The sequence below is a fragment of the Theropithecus gelada genome, chromosome 1, assembly GCF_003255815.1.
Source record: "Theropithecus gelada isolate Dixy chromosome 1, Tgel_1.0, whole genome shotgun sequence".
In the NCBI taxonomy this organism is placed as follows: Eukaryota; Metazoa; Chordata; class Mammalia; order Primates; family Cercopithecidae; genus Theropithecus; species Theropithecus gelada.
In genome coordinates this window covers 118540219-118558150 of record NC_037668.1, presented here as the reverse complement: position 1 = coordinate 118558150, position 17932 = coordinate 118540219, and the positions used below count along the sequence as shown (strand labels likewise).

The following is a 17932-nucleotide window of genomic DNA, read 5'->3' as shown; positions in this document are numbered from 1 at the left end:
TCTAATTTTTGATTACATGTTAGAGATTTTGGCTTTTATGTTTTAAATTTTATAAAAATTTCATTGAGACCTTAATAAATGATCAATTTTTGTAAATGCTTCATTAGTTTTTGAAAAGAATGTATTCTTTTTAGGTATAAACTTCTCTGAGGCAAAACTATTAAATTACATTTTAAAAAATGAAAACATATTATTCAAACTTCTTATTTTTGATATTTATTTTTGTTCCATTTTATCTGTCAGCTTTGGAGAGTGGTCTGATATGGTTTGGCTATATCCCCACCCAAATCTCATCTTGAATTATAGTTCCCACAATCCTCACATGTTGTGGAAGGGACCAGTGGGAGATAATTTAATCATGGGGGCAGTTACCCTCATGTTGTTCTCGTGATAGTGAGTAAGTTCTCATGAGATCTGATGATTTTATAAGGGGCTTTTCCTCCTTTTTGCTTGGTACTTCTTCATTCTGCTGTCCCGTGAAGAAGGACTGTTTGCTTCCCCTTTCACCATGATTATAAGTTTCTTGAGGCCTCCTGAGCCATAAGTACTGTGAGTCAATTAAACCTCTTTCCTTTATAAATTACCCAGTCCCTGGTATGTCTTCATTAGTAGTGTAAGAATGAACTAATATGTGGTCTGTTAAAACTTCACTCTATAATTGAGAATTTGTCAAATTACCTTTTCACTTTTAATAGTTTTATTACATTCTTATGTACATAATGGTTCATGATAGTTTCATATTTATGGTAATTGGTTATCCTTTCTGATCCATTTTGAATTTCAATTTGATATTGTCAAATATGGCCACACATACTTCTGTTTTAGTGTTTTCCTGGTTTGTCTCTGTTGTTTTAGAATTATTTTTATTTTTAATTAAAAAACTGCAAGTAGTTTTAGAAAGTCAAATATTCTTAAAAGGATTATAAAAAAAAACCTTAGTACCTAGTTTTCCCCTGCTGCTACTTCCGATGATACCTACTTTCAATTATTTTAGCTGTTTTATATAGTATTTACCCCCTGGTTTCTAAAAAATATGCTTATATGGTTATTGACTCATTATTATCTAAGAAAAAAGAACTCACTGTTCTCAATATAGTTGTATCATAGCTTTTGATACGTTTTCAGTATTTTCTTCACACATAGCTAACAATACAGCTGGTATTTATTGAGTATTTACTATATGACAGGAATATCTTTAAGTGCTTATATTCATTAATTCCATTATCAGAGTGACTGTTATTATTATTCATTTACCCATTTTATAAATGAGAGAAGTAAGCCTCCAAGTAACTTACATTATGATTATGTAAGAATTTTCACTATTGAGCCAAAGCAAGAACATGATTACGTTTCCTTTGTTATTCAAACTTTTCATTTTTTTGCAGTTTATAATGGTGTCACTTTAAACGTTGCATTATTCACTTCATCACTGATTCTTCCTCCAAAGCAAATATAGAACTCCTCTGAATATTATTTTCCTCATGATCAAAATGTAACACATATCCATCACCCCTCCCCGCAGAGTCTCTTATCCTCCTGCTCTAATCTAGAATGATTGTTCTCCAGGCCTGCACTCCTGTGTTGGATTCTTTATACTCTAAATCTTGTATTTTCACCCTTTTACTCCTGCATTTTGAATGAGCTCGTTCTTCAATAGTTTCCTGATAAATGATACAGAAGAGATACATTTTTAAAGATTTTCTAAGCTTTGTGCAGTGGCAGTATTGTAGCCAAAGAGGTTTATCTGAGGTGTGATTATTGCTAATTGAAAACTTTTCCTCATGAATGAACTTCCATTCGCAATTGCTTCAAAGAGAATAAAATACTTAGGAATCCAACTTACAAGGGATGTAAAGGACCTCTTCAAGGAGAACTACAAACCACTGCTCAGTGAAATCAAAGAGGACACAAACAAATGGAAGAACATACCATGCTCATAGATAGGAAGAATCAATATCATGAAAATGGCCATACTGCCCAAGGTAATTTATAGATTCAATGCCATCCCCATCAAGCTAACAATGAATTTCTTCACAGAATTGGAAAAAACTGCTTTAAAGTTCATATGGAACCAAAAAAGAGCCCGCATTGCCAAGACAATCCTAAGTCAAAAGAACAAAGCTGGAGGCATCACGCTACCTGACTTCAAACTATACTACAAGGCTACAGTAACCAAAACAACATGGTACTGGTACCAAAACAGAGATATAGACCAATGGAACAGAACAGAGTCCTCAGAAATAATACCACACATCTACAGCCATCTGATCTTTGACAAACCTGAGAAAAACAAGAAATGGGGAAAGGATTCCCTATTGAATAAATGGTGCTGGGAAAATTGGCTAGCCGTAAGTAGAAAGCTGAAACTGGATCCTTTCCTTACTCCTTATACGAAAATTAATTCAAGATAGATTAGAGACTTAAATGTTAGACCTAATACCATAAAAACCCTAGAAGAAAACCTAGGTAATACCATTCAGGACATAGGCATGGGCAAGGACTTCATGTCTAAAACACCAAAAGCAACAGCAACAAAAGCCAAAATTGACAAATGGGATCTCATTAAACTAAAGAGCTTCTGCACAGCAAAAGAAACTACCATCAGAGTGAACAGGCAACCTACAGAATGGGAGAAAATTTTTGCAATCTACTCATCTGACAAAGGACTAATATCCAGAACCTACAAAGAACTCAAACAAATTTACAAGAAAAAAACAAACAACCCCATCAAAAAGTGGGCAAAGGATATGAAGAGACATTTCTCAAAAGAAGACATGCATACAGCCAACAAACACATGAAAAAATGCTCATCATCACTGGCCATCAGAGAAATGCAAATCAAAACCACAATGAGATACCATCTCACACTAGTTAGAATGGCAATCATTAAAAAGTCAGGAAACAACAGGTGCTGGAGAGGATGTGGAGAAATAGGAACACTTTTACACTGTTGGTGGGATTGTAAACTAGTTCAACCATTATGGAAAACAGTATGGCGATTCCTCAAGGATCTAGAACTAGATGTACCATATGACCCAGCCATCCCATTACTGGGTATATACCCAAAGGATTATAAATCATGCTGCTATAAAGACACATGCACACGTATGTTTATTGCGGCACTATTCACAATAGCAAAGACTGGGAATCAACCCAAATGTCCATCAGTGACAGACTAGATTAAGAAAATGGGCACATATACACCATGGAATACTATGCAGCCATAAAAAAAGGATGAGTTTGTGTCCTTTGTAGGGACATGGATGCAGCTAGAAACCATCATTCTCAGCAAACTATCGCAAGAACTGAAGACCAAACACTGCATGTTCTCACTCATAGGTGGGAACTGAACAATGAGATCACTTGGACTCGGGAAGGGGAACATCACACTCCGGGGCCCATTATGGGCAGGGGGGAGGGGGGAGGGATTGCACTGGGAGTTATACCTGATGTAAATGATGAGTTGATGGGTGCTGACGAGTTGATGGGTGCAGCACACCAACATGGCACAAGTATACATATGTAACAAACCTGCACGTTATGCACATGTACCCTAGAACTTAAAGTATAATAATAATAATAATAAAAAAGATTTTCTGTGGATGTATAGTTACTTTATCTTATCCCCCTTCTGTTTGGACATAGAATTCTAAATTGGAAAGAATTTTCTTGCAGTGCTTTAGAAGCATTGATTAATTTCTTTTTAGTTTTTAATATCATTTTTGAAAAGCCTGACTACCATTTGATTTCCTAACTTTTTATTAAACTTTTTTTTCACTCTTTGGAAGCTTTATGAACCATTTTTAATCCAAATACAGTGACAACTTCATGACGATGTATCTTTGTTTTCATTTTTTCTCATTTATTATGGCAATTCTTTTAAATACAGAGTGTTATATTCTTAAGGTCTGAGATGCTTTCTTGTATTATTTCTTTGGCAATTTTTTCTCCACCCTCTTCTTCTTCTTTTTTTTTTCTTTCTGGAACTTTTAGTCAAACATTCATCAGAGTGTTGTACATTCTTTTGTTTGATTCTACTTTCAGAGGGATTTCACCAACTTTATTTTCCCATCCTTTCACTAATTTAGAAAACATTTCTGCTATCAAATTTTAATTTTATGATTTTTTTTGTGATATTTAAGTGCTCTTTATAAAATATAGTCATGTGTCAATTAATGATGGGGATACATTCTTAGCAATGTGTTGTTAGGTTATTTTTAAAAACTATATTTTTTAAATAATAAATATATTTTATAAATATAAATATATTAAATTTCTAAATGCAGTTTAAAATTTCTACCTGTTTAAAAAATCAGTTTAGCTGAGTACAGTGGCTCATGCCTGTAATCCCAGCACTTTGAGAGCCTAAGTCTAGAGGATTGCTTGAGGCCAGGAGTTTAAGACCAGCGTGGGAAACATAGTGGGACCTCTGTCTTTACAAAAAATTAAAAATAGAAAATGTTAGCTGGGTGTGGTGGTGCATCCCTTTAATCCTAGCTACTCAAGAGTCTGAGGTGGGAGGATCACTTTAGCTCAGGAGTTCAAGGTTACAATGAGTTATGGTCATGCCACTGCATTCCAGCCTGGGTGACAGAGCAAGACCCTGTCTCAAAACAAATTTAATTTAGTGTTTACAAGTGAAGTTGACCACTCACTGAAAGATAATGCTTTTATATACTATTTCCTATATTTATAAATAGATGAATAAGGCTGTAAGTTGAATTTAAAGGCTTCAGGAAATCTAGGTTTTAAAATTTGTGATTTTATTTTTATTTGTTTATTTTTGAGATACAGTCTCATTCTGTTGCCCAGGTTGGAAGGCAGTAGCATAATCACAGCTCATTGCAGGCTTGATCTCTTGGGTTCGTGATCCTTCCGCATCAGCCTCCCCAGTAGCTGGGACTGCAGGTATGTGCCACAACACCTGGCTGATTTTTTTTTGTTTGTTTTTTACAGAGATGAGATCTCATCATGTTGCCCAGGCTGGTCTGAAACTCCTGGCCTCAAGTGATCCTCTCACCTCAGCCTTCCAAAGTGCTGGGACTACAGGCACGAGACATTGCATCCAGAAATGTGTGACTTTAAAGCTTAACATTTTAAATTAAAGTATTAAAAATTTTAATATAAAAAAGTTATTAAAAATATTTTTCAGTACCAAGAAGCCATCCTAGGATATAAAACACCACTCACATTAACACTCGGTATTTCTCAATTAAACTTGCAGCAAATGCCCTGTTTTCAGGCCCACTCCTAAGCCTGCTTTCTTGATAAGGGGTTTTGCAGTATGGCTTCTAGAGTTCTGAAGTGTGGTTTGATTTTGCAGGCATGACCCCATACAAGCACTTGATATTTATCTTTTTCAGCTTTGATAATTCCCCCACTTCATATCTTCTAAAAATTTGTTTTGATTGTTGTTATCTCTTCTTCTGCAATTTTTGTCTCTGTGAGTTTGGACTGTTTAATGTGTGCCATTTGAGTGAGGCTTCAGGATAGAGTAGAGATAAATGCATGTGCTCCATCTTCCAGGTTTACCTGAAATTCAGTGTATCTTTTCTATTACTTTATTTTCAGTCTTTGCATGTAATTTTGGTTTAGCTGTTCACTACAAATAGCTAATGCTGAGTTCAGGTGGATTAAAAACAACAACGAAACTGTAAGGCATAGATTTGAGAATCTTTGCTTTAATAGGCTGAGGCGGGCAGATCATGAGGTCAGGAGATCAAAGCTATCCTGGCCAACACGGTGAACCCCATCTCTAGTAAAATACAACCTAATGTAAATGACGAGTTAATGGGTGCAGCACACCAACATGACACATGTATACACACGTAACAAATCTGCACGTTGTGCACATGTACCCTAGAACTTAAAGTATAATAATAAAAAAATTAACTGGGTATGATGGCGTGCTCCTGTAGTCTCAGCTACTTGGGAGGCTGAGACAGGAGAATCAGTTGAACCCAGGAGGCGGAGGTTACAGTGAGTCAAGATTACTGCTACTGCAGTCCAGCCTGGTGACAAAGCGAGACTCCATCTCGAAAAGAAAAAAAGGAAAGTTGAACACATCCCATTGTTTGTGATAACTGATGTTTGCTTATTTCCCTGATAACTTATAGTGAGTTCTATTTGTTATGTTTTTTAAAAAAATCTAGGCCGGGCGCGGTGGCTCACGCCTGTAATCCCAGCACTTTGGCAGGCCGAGGCGGGCAGATCACAAGGTCAGCAGATCGAGACCATCCTGTGAATGGTGAAACCCTGTCTTTACTAAAAAAATACAAAAAATTAGCTGGGCGTGGTGGCGGGCGCCTGTAGTCCCAGCTACTTGGAAGCCTGAGGCAGGAGAATGGCCTGAACGCAGGAGGCGGAGCTTGCAGTGAGCGGAGATCGCGCCACTGCACTCCAGCCTGGGAGACTAAGCGAGACTCCATCTCAAAAAAAAAAAAAAACTGGTTTTGGAGTCATATGTATTTTTCTTTTCCTAGTAGTTACTCATATTTTAAGCAATAACACTTAAACTTATATTTTTAAAAGTTAGTGTTGAGAAAATTTCAATATCTAGAACCTATCACCATGCCCACATGACTTTTCTCCCCTTAGGATTCCCCCCCACTTACCATCATCCATGTTTTGTTTAGAATAATCTGAATTTTACCTCTAGAGTGTTATGTAAACAAAATTATGGTTATACTTTATTAGGAATTAGTATTATTGATATTACTTATGCTTAACCATAACTTTTACTGCTTTCTTTATCACTGTTTTTATGTTCTTTGTTGAATTCATTTTTATTTTAATGGTTATTCTCACATAATTTTTTTCAGAAAAGGTTTATTGTGGTAAATGTTCTGAGCCTTGCACCTGAATATGTCTTTATATTGCTCCTAAATGTGCATGATAGTTTTGACTGGGTTTTACATTAAAAGCAACTTTCTTTCAAAACTTTAAAGATATTGTTCCATTATCATGTTGTCCAGAGTTTTGGCCAAGAAATCTGATGCTAATTTAAATTTTGCTTTTGTGTTTTGTCTTTTACAACCTTAAAGATTTTGTTTTGAGTTCAGAAAATTTTACTAAGCTGTATCAAAAAATGGCTTTTTGTTTGTTTAATTCTTTCTACATGGCACTTGGTAGACTCATTCAGTTTGAAGATTAGAATCTTGCTTTAGCTTAGCATAGATACTTTTTCCTTCCTTCCTTCCTTCCTTCCTTCCTCCCTCCCTTCCTCCCTTCCTCCTTCCTTTCCTCCCTCCCTTCCTTCCATTTTCTTTTTTGAGATAGTCTCTCAAAAAAAAAAAAAAGAGAGATAGTCTCTCTCTCTCTCTCTCTCTCTCTCTCTGTTTCTCTCTCTCTCTCTCTCTGTTGACCAGGCTGGAATGCAGCGGCATCATTATGGCTCACTGCAGCCTCAACTTCCTGGGCTCAAGTGATCCTCCCATCTCAGCCTCCTGAGTAGCTGGGACTACAGACGAATGCCATTATGCCTTGCTAATTTTTGTATTTTTTGTAGAGACTGTGTCTTGCCATGTTGCCCGGCTGGTTTTCAAATCCTGGGCTCAAGCACTCAAGCAATCTGCCTGTCTTGGCCTCCCAAAGTGTTGGGATCACAGGAGTGAGCCACCATGCCCTACTTCTCTCTATTATTTCTTTATTTACCTCCCTCTATTTTCTCCATTTTTTTTTTTCTTTTTCTAACCCCTACTATGAAGATGTGATAGAGCTTCTGGTTCTATCCTCCATGCCTTCTAAATTCAGATTATTCTAAATATGTATTAAATGCTTGCTTGAGGCTTATTTTCTTTTGTAAAAAATATATTGGTGCCTTTCATGCTGAGTCTTTTCTTGAATATTTGGTGATTCTTTTAAATGTGCTTATATACGCAGAAGACAGTTGTAATTTAACAGCCGGATGAAAATCCCTTTTTGCCTGTCAGTGAATACCTCGTCTGATTATACAAACTTTGTCTATTAATTTTCTATTGCTTCTGTTAACAAATTACCACAAACTTAAAACAACACAGATTTGCTATCTTGCAGTTCTGAGGGTAGAAATCCAAGAGGGTTCTAAAATGGGGCTAACATCAAGGTGTCAGCACCATCCTCTGGAGGCTCCAGGGGAGACCTTGTTACATGCCTTTTCCAGCTTCTGAGGCTTCCCACATTCCTTGGCTTGTGACTCCCTCCATCTTCAAACAGCAGTCACTGCTTCATACCTTCTGGGATTCTGATTCTCCTACCTTCCTCTTTCACGAGGACCCCTGTGATTATATTGGACCCTTAAGATCTTTCACTTAATCACATGTGCAAAGTCTCTTTTTCCATGTAAAGTAAGAGTCACAGTTTCTGGGGATTAGGGCTGAATACCTTTGGGAAGCCATTTTTCTGCCTAGTGCCCCCTGGCTAGGATGGCTGTAATAGTGTTCCTTGTCCCCTACTGTAGCCTTTAAATGACCTGGGGACCCTTCTATTTCTGCACCTGGCACTTAATCCAGGAGTCTCTCCTGTCAGAATTCTCAATTTAAGAAAATCTGTTCTCATGGCTCTATTCTGGGGGCAAATTTTGGAGTCAGAAGACCCAGGAACAGGGTTGTCTGTCTGTTTGTTTGGGCTGTTGATTAGTTGTGTTACCTACTGCTCAAGCTCTTCTTTTGCAGTTGGCTTTCTATGCTTCTAATCTTTGCAGGTCTTCTGTTTGTTGGGTCAGAGAGATGGCATGTAAGGGTCAGCTCTTCATGCTTGATGACATACTTGAAAGTCAACCCCTAGATGCCTACTTCTCCTTGACCCTTGCTCTCCCAATATTTTCCTACTGATAAGATACAAAGAAGAATGATGCAAAAACAGACTTGTAATAAACATTTAGGTTACCTGTAATATAGGAAGATGAAGAAATGAAATCTGTTTTATGACAACCCTTTAGTACTCAGGCAATACTCTCTGTCGGGACATCTGCCTGGAGTGAGGGAACCAGGGAGTCCAATCACAGGCTGCATTAAAAGGGCATCTTAACATGACGCTCTGAAAATATGTGTTTTGGGAGCTGCAAAGTCTTGGTACCTGTTACCATTCTGCCAAGAACAGCTATTGTGGCTGGAATAAACCCATTTTCAAACTTGCTAATGCTATAAGGCTTCTGTGTCTCATTGCTTGGGATTCAAATGTTGCCTATACTATTCACATGACAGGTAGACCATATTTGGAACTGTTCCTGTGGCAGTGTAAACAAGGTCAAATAGTAGAGAAGCCTAAATCTGTTGTCTCTGTCAGCCTTTTCTCATTAGCTCTATATCCCCTGGAAATGTCTCCTTGTTTTAATCTGCAGGTGGTATATCTCCCCTGCTTTCAGCAATGCAATAGATTTAAAAAAATATTGATTCTGTAATTTGTAGATTTTGGGGAGGGAGAACAGGTAAACATGTCATTTGTTAGCCAATAGAAATAGAAATAGGAATATTCAGCCCATTTTTTCTAGAAAAGTGAGCGTAGTTTGAAGTTAGGTAATGTGATGCCTCCAGCTTTGTTCTTTTTGCTTAGGATTGTCTTGGCTAAACGGGCTCGTTTTTGGTTCCATATGAAATTTACAGTAGTTTTTTCCAATTCTGTGAAGAAAGTGAATGGTAGCTTGATGGGGATAGCATTGAATCTATAAATCACTTTGGGCAGTATGGCCATTTTCATGATTTTGATTCTTCCTATCCATGAGCATGGAACGTTTTTCCAATTGTTTGTGTTCTCTCCTATTTCCTTGAGCAGTGGTTTGTAGTTCTCCTTGAGGAGATCTTTCACATCCCTTGTAAATTGTATTCCTAGGTATTTCATTCTTTTTGTAGGAATTGTGAATGGGAGTTCACTCATAATTTGGCTTTCTGTTTGTCTATTATTGGTGTATAGAAATGCTTGTGATTTTTGCACATCGATTTTGTATCGTGAGGCTACAGTAACCAAAACAGCATAGTACTGGTACCAAAACAGATAGATAGACCAATGAAACAGAACAGAGTCCTCAGAAAGAACGCCACACATCTACGACCATCTGGTCTTTGACAAACCTGACACAAACAAGCAATGGGGAAAGGATTCCCTATATATATATTTTTTTGAGACAGAGTCTCGCTCTGTTGCCCAGGCTGGAGTGCAGTGGCGTGATCTCGGATTCGCGCCATTCTCCTGACTCAACCTCCTGAGTAGCCGGGACTACAGGCGCCCACCACTATGCCCGACTACTTTTTTGAATTTTTAGTAGAGATGGGGTTTCACCATGTTAGCCAAGATGGTCTCAATCTCCTGACCTCATGACCCACCAGCCTCAGCCTCCCAAAGTGCTGGGATTATAGGCGTGAGCCACCACACCTGGCAGGATTCCCTATTTAATAAATGATGTTGGGAAAGCTGGCTAGCCTTATGTAGAAAACTGAATCTGGACCCCTTCCTTACATCTTATACAAAAATTAACTCAAGATGGATTAAAGACTTAAGCACAAGACCTAAAATCATAAAAACCCTAGAGGAAAACCTAGGCAATACAATTCAGGACATAGGCATGGACAAAGACTTCATGACTAAAACACCAATAGCAATGGCAATAAAAGCCAAAATTGACAAATGGGATCTAATTAAACTAAAGAGCTTCTGCACAGCAGAAGAAACTATCATCAGAGTGAACAGGCAACCTACAGAATGGTAGAAAATTTTTGCAATCTACCCATCTGACAAAGGGCTAACATCCAGAATCTACAAAGAACTTAAACAAATTTACAAGAAAAAACAAACAACCACATCAAAAAGTTGGCAAAGGATATGAACAGACCCTTCTTAAAAGAAGACATTTATGTGGCCAACAAACATGTGAAAAAAAGTTCATCATCACTGGTCATTAGAGAAATGCAAATCACAACCACAATGAGATACCATCTGACGCCAGTTAGAATGGCAATCATGAAAAAGTCAGGAAACAACAGATGCTGGAGAGGATGTGGAGAAATAGGAATGCTTTTACACTGTTGGTGAGAGTGTAGGAGTGTAAATTAGTTCAACCATTATGGAAGACAGTGTGGTGATTTCTCAAGGATCTAGAACCAGAAATATCATTTGAACCAGTAATCCTATTACTGGATATATACCCAAAGGATTACAAATCATTCTACTATAAAAGCACATGCACATGTATGTTTATTGCAGCAATGTTCACAATGGCTAAGACTTGGAACCAATCCAAATGCCCATCAATGATAGACTGGATAAAGAAAATGTGGCACATATACACCATGGAATACTATGCAGTATAAAAAATGATGAGTTCATGTCCTTTGCAGGGACACGGATGAAGCTGGAATCCATCATTCTTAGCAAACTAACACAAGAACAGAAGACCAAACACTGCATGTTCTCACTCATAAGTGGGAGCTGAACAACAAGAACACATAGACACAGAGAGGCGAACATCACACACTGGGGCCTATCGGGGGTGGTGGGGCTAGGGAAGGGATAGCATTAGGAGAAATACCTAATATAGATGACAGGTTGATGGGTGCAGCAAACCACCATGGCACGTGTGTACCTATGTAACAAACCTGCACATTCTGCACATGTATCCCAGAACTTGGCTGAGGCTGGAGAATGGCGTGAACCCGGGAGGCGGAGCTTGCAGTGAGCTGAGATCTGGCCACTGCACTCTAGCCTGGGCTACAGAGCCAGACTCCGTCTCAAAAAAAAAAAAAAAAAAAAAAAAAAAAAAAAAAAAAATTTAAAAAGTGAGCATAGGTATAAGAGCTGTTGAAAGTCATAAACATACAGCAGTCAATATCATGCCCGCTCAGCTCCCTGGGCTTGTCAAAGAAACACACATGAGTTCTTTTGCAGCATTTGGATCATTGAAGAAATGCCATAAGCTTTAAACATGTAATTGTTACTGCCATCTTTGAGAAGGAAAACAGGAAAGAAAGTTATGACAATTGTGTCATGTTTGTTCTTTTAGCAACAGTTACTTGACCAAAATTTTCCTGAGTGATGTATGTAGCAAATGCCTCTGGCACCGGTGTCATATCTCCTCAGCCCACCTCTGTTTTTAGCTGTAGCTGCACTGGACAGTTCCATACAAGTTCAGACTCACCTTGTGCTGACAATGCCACACTTCGCATGTATGCTGTGTGTCTTCCTGCTTTCTTCCCCAGGGCTTTCTTCAATGCCACAAGAGCCTGCACAATCCCCATGCAAGTGCAGCCCAACGGGGTGGGAGTCTTAATGCCTTCAAGGTCAACCCACAACCAATGTAGGACAGAACCCAGTGGACAAATGCTCCAGCCCGCTGTCCTTTGGGTGACCACTTCTTTGGGGGGGCATTATGCATGCTTTTCAAGAGTTCCAGACCAAATCCCCTGTTTGCTCACAGTGGTGACCTTGGTAATACATCTTTATTTTGTTTTTCCTTCTCTCTTCTTTCACTCTCCTGACTCCCCCCATCGCCTGCTTTCTGGAACCACCTCCCCAGTAGATCATCTGTACCCAAGACTTTGTCTCAGGCTTTGCTTTTGACAGAACCCAAACTAAGACAATGTCATTAAATGTCTACTCAAGAATTTTTATGAAGCTTTAAATAAGATTGAAGGCCGGGCGCGGTGGCTCAAGCCTGTAATCCCAGCACTTTGGGAGGCCGAGATGGGTGGATCACGAGGTCAGGAGATCGAGACCATCCTGGCTAACACGGTGAAACCCCGTCTCTACTAAGAAATACAAAAAACTAGCCGGGCGAGGTGGCGGGCGCCTGTAGTCCCAGCTACTCGGGAGGCTGAGGCCGGAGAATGGCGTGAACCCGGCAGGCGGAGCTTGCAGTGAGCTGAGATCCGGCCACTGCACTCCAGCCTGGGCTACAGAGCAAGACTCCGTCTCAAAAAAAAAAAATAAAATAAAATAAATAAGATTGAAGTGCTTTACAGCTTGCCTTAGCTATAAGGGAGATGTAGGAAAAAAATGGGAAATATCATTGGGAATCTTAATGTTTTCTTGACCTTCAGCAACATAATCACATATGAAAGCATAACTGTTGAGTAATTCTTCTAGTTCCTCAGCATCCTGGGGCTGCAGTCGTGTAGATCAGAGGAGGAATGAGGAAAATAGCTGTTTATTATTGCATGCCTTCTCTAGGGGATCCTTTATGTGCTACATTTAACCCACTGACTAACCCTTAAAGATGAACATTAGAATCCCCATTTCACACAAGTAAGAGGTAAAACAATAATATAATTTGCCCAAGGTGGAAATAACCAGTTAATGGCTGATACCAATTACTGGTCATTACAGTTCGCTGGTAGTAATTTTAAATGAATAATGTATATAATCAATTTATTTCATGTTTACCTTTTTATTTTAAACTTTATTTAACAATTTTTATTCGGCCGGGCGCGGTGGCTCAAGCCTGTAATCCCAGCACTTTGGGAGGCCGAGACGGGCAGATCACGAGGTCAGGAGATCGAAACCATCCTGGTTAACACGGTGAAACCCTGTCTCTACTAAAAAATACAAAAAAGTAGCCGGGCGAAGTGGTGGGCGACTGTAGTCCCAGCTACTCGGGAGGCTGAGGCAGAATGGTGTAAACCCGGGAGGCGGAGCTTGCAGTGAGCTGAGATCAGGCCACTGCACTCTAGCCTGGGCGACAGAGCGAGACTCCATCTCAAAAAAAAAAAAAAGAAAAACAAGAAAAAGAAAAAAAAAATTTTTTTATTCAAGGTAGTATATACACATTGTACAAAATTCTAAGTTGCAAGAAGGTATGCAGTGAAAAGCATATCTCTCTCTTCTGCCTTTGCTCTAGGCCTTTTAAGGAAATATCTACTTTTATCAGTTTCTTGTATGTTCTTCCAGAGATGTGCTGTATGTATATGGGTTATTTTATATTTTATTTTATTTTATTTTATTTGAGACAGAGTCTTCCTCTGTTGCCCAGGCTGGAGTGCAGTGGTGTGATCTCAGCTCACTGCAATCTCTGCCTCTTGGGTTCAAACAATTCTCCTTCCTTAGCCTCCCAAGTAGCTGGGACTACAGGCATGCGCCACCATGCCCTGCCAATTTTTGTATTCTTAGTAGGGACAGGGTTTCCCTATGTTGGCCAGGCTGGTCTCGAACTTCTCACCTCAGGTGATCTGCCCTCCTCAGCCTCCCAAAGCCCAGGGATTGCAGGTGTGAGCCACTGCGCCAGGTCGATTATTTTATTTTTATTTTTACATATAACATGCACATTGCTCTTTGCTTTGCTGTGCTATTTTCACATAAAATATGTTAGAGACCTTTACAATTGATTCACAAAGAACTGACTTATTATTTTTAGCTGTTGTATAATAGTCCATTGTATGGATGTGTTCTCTATAACCTACAATAATCTGTTAAATTTTATCATATAAAACCTTAACACTTTTTTTTTTTTTTTTGAGACAGAATCTCACTCTGTTGCCCAGGCTGGAATGCAGTGACACAATCTTGTCTTCCACAGTCTTCACCACAATCTTTGTCTCCTGGGTTCAAGCAATTCTCCTGCCTCAGCCTCCTGAGTAACTGGGACCACAGGTATGCACCACCATGCCTGGCTAATTTTTGTATTTTTATTAGAGATGGAGTTTCGCCATGTTGGCCAGGCTGGTCTCGAACTCCTGACCTCAGGTGATCTGCCCCCCGCCTTGGTCTCCCAAAGTACTGAAACTACAGGTGTGAGCCACCCTGCCTGGCCTCTTAACACTTTTTGATACTGGTTGAACCAATCATTTAAAAATTCTTAGTGGAACAAATTATAACATAAAAATAAGAAAATGTTTTAAGAAACCAATAATAAGCGATTGTGTTATCTCTTTGTACATAGGAAGCTTTGAATTGTACAGAATTTTTCTGTACTTAAAAATTTTTATTATGAGCATTGAATATTGTCAATTATATACTAGGATAGAGATACTAGAAAAATAAATCCCATATACAGATTAAGTACATTCAGTAAATATGAAGATTTAGTCATTTTCTCTTTATGTATCTTTTTAGAAGTTTTATTTTCTTTTGTTGGTGCATTTTAAATAAAAACTTAATGTATTTTTCACTCCTATGTACTTTTTGATATGCATTTCTTTGTGTGTGTGTGTGCACATATGTTTATGATAAGAACACTTGGCATAAGATCTACCCTCTTAGCAAAATTTTAACTCTACAATATGGCATTGTTAACTATAGGCAGTAGGCTGTACAGTATAACTCTAGAACTTACTCATCTTGCATACCTGAAATTTTGTACCCTTTGACCAATACCTCCCCATATCACCTTTTCCCCAACCCCTGACATACACCCTTCTGTGTTCTGCTCCTATGAGTTTGAATGTTTTAGATTTCTCATGTAAGTGGAATCATGCAGCATTTGCCATTGTGTCTAGCTTATTTCACTTAGCATGGTATCCTCCTGATTTATCCATATTGTTGCAAATGGCAGGATTTTTTTTCTTTTTTAAGATTTCCATTTTGTGTGTGTTTGTGTGTATATACGCCACAATTTCTTTATCCATTCATTTATTAATGGACTTTTAGATTGCTGCCATATTTTCACTGTTGTGAATAATGCTGTAATGAACACAGCAGTGAAGATATCTCTTCAAAATTCTGATTTTAATTCCTTTGGACATATATCCCGAAATGGGATTGCTGGATCCTATAGGGTAGTTCTATTTTTAACTTTCTGAGGAATCTCCATACTGTTTTCCATAGTGGGTGCACTAATTTACATTCCCACCAACAGTGTACCCTTTCCTCTACATCTTTGTCAACTCTTGTTATCTCTTGCCTTTTTGATAGTAGCCATTCTAATAGGTGTGAGGTGATAGCTCATTGTGACTTTGATTTGCATTTTCATGATGATTAGTGATATTGGACTTTTTTATATATCCATTGGCCATTTATATGTCTTCTTTGGAGAAATATCTATTGAGGTCCTTTATTCATTTTTAATTGGGTTATTATTATTATGATACTGAGTTATAGAAATTCCTTATATATTCTGGATATTAGTTATTTATCATTTAAGTGGTTTTCAAATATTTTTTGCCATATTGTAGGTTACCTTTTCATTTCATTGATTGTTTCCTTTGCTGTGCAGAAGCTTTTTAGTTTGATGCAATACCACTTGTTTATTATTGCTTTTGGTGTCATATCCAAGAAGCCATTGCCCAGATCATTGTCAAGAAGCTTATTTCCTATGTTTTCTTCTAGGAATTTTATGATTTCAGGTCTTAGATTTGTTTTTAATCCATTTTTGTGCATGGTGTAAGCTAAGAGCCCAATTGTACTCTTTTGCATGTGGGTATCCAATTCTTCCAATAACATTATTGAAGAGACTATTTTTTTCCTGCATGTTATTGGCACCCATGTCAAATACCATATGATCATATATGTGTAGGCATATTTTGGGGCTCTCTATTCTGTTCTATTGATCTATATGTCTGTTTATATTCCAGTACCACACTGTTTTAATTACTGTAGATTTGTAATATGTTTTGAAATCAGGAAATATATCTCCAATTTGGTTCTTTTTGCTGAAAATTGCTTTGGCTCTTCAGAGTGTTTTGTGTACTTTTTTTATTTCTATAAAAAATGCCCTTAGTTTTTTGACAAGATTTACATTGGATCTGTAGATCACTTGGATAGTATGGACTTTATAACCATATTAATTCTTTTATTTTTAAATTCATTTTAACAATATTAATCCCTCTGACCCAATAAATATTAAGGCTGAATAATATTTCATTATTTCAGTATACACACTGAAAATGATTATAGACACACACACACACACACACACACACAAACACACACCACAGTTTTATTCATTCATCCATTTATGGACTTTTAGATTGTTTTTAGAATGCAGGATGTCATTCCATTTATTTCTTAGTTTCAATTTTCTTCATCAATGTTCCACAGATTCTAATGTACAAGTCTTTCAACTTGGTTAAGATTATTCCTAAATACTTCATTCTTTTTGATGCTATTGTAAATGGGATTGGTTTCCTAAATGTTCTTTTTGGATAGTTTGTTTTTAGTGTATAGACATGCAACTGATTTTTGTATGTCGATTTTTGTATCCTGTAACATTACTGAATTACTTTCTCAGTTCTAACAGATTTTATTGTGGGGCTTTTAGAGTTTTATACATACGAGATCATGTCATCTACAAACAGATAATTTAACTCTTTCTTCTCTGATTTGGATGCTTTTTATTTCTTTTTCTTGCCTAATGGCTCTGGCTAGGACTTCTGGGAGTATGTTGAATAGAAATGATGAGACTGGGCATCCTTGCTTTGTTGTGGATCTTAAGGAAAAGTTTTCATGAACTGTGTAGAATATAATTCTCTTCAATTAGATATCTTTCTGTCTCTCTTTGTTCTGTCTGTCTGTCTGTGTCTATCTGTCTCTCCCCTTCCTCTAATATCAGTCTTTAAAAATTATGCCATGTGTAGTCTCAAAATTCTACTGATTGAATTTAAAACTTGTTGTCAGTGTCAGTTTAATTCAATTTCTATTGGTTTAGATGGTTTTTCAGAAGCAGGCATCAATTTCAGAAACTTGTTTTCTTCATTAAGATGTGTAAGACAAATGTATAGGCTATGGATTTTTTTTTTCAGATAGTATAAGAAACTTTGAAAAGTGTACATTAGATAAATCCAAATGTTTATTCCTATTCGTAAAACCCCTCTAAAACTTTATAGAGCATGCCTACTTCTATGATTGAAGGAAGATTCTAATGGAACTATGAAACTGTCATTTGCAAAAGTCTAATTTTTCATATTATTTTTTACTTTATTCTGTGTTTTGGACCTATTAACCAATAACCTGGAATAACCTCAGTAACGCAAGCTCAATTTGTAAAAAGCTGTTCATTAATGTTTTCCATAGACACATACATTTGTATTTTTAA

The 17932-nt window shown here is 37.6% G+C and overlaps 1 pseudogene; it reads left to right on the top strand.

Moving 5' to 3' along the window:
- Positions 1-1704: 1704 nt before the first annotated feature.
- LOC112615071 lies at positions 1705-1834 on the top strand (annotated as a pseudogene).
- Positions 1835-17932: the final 16098 nt, after the last annotated feature.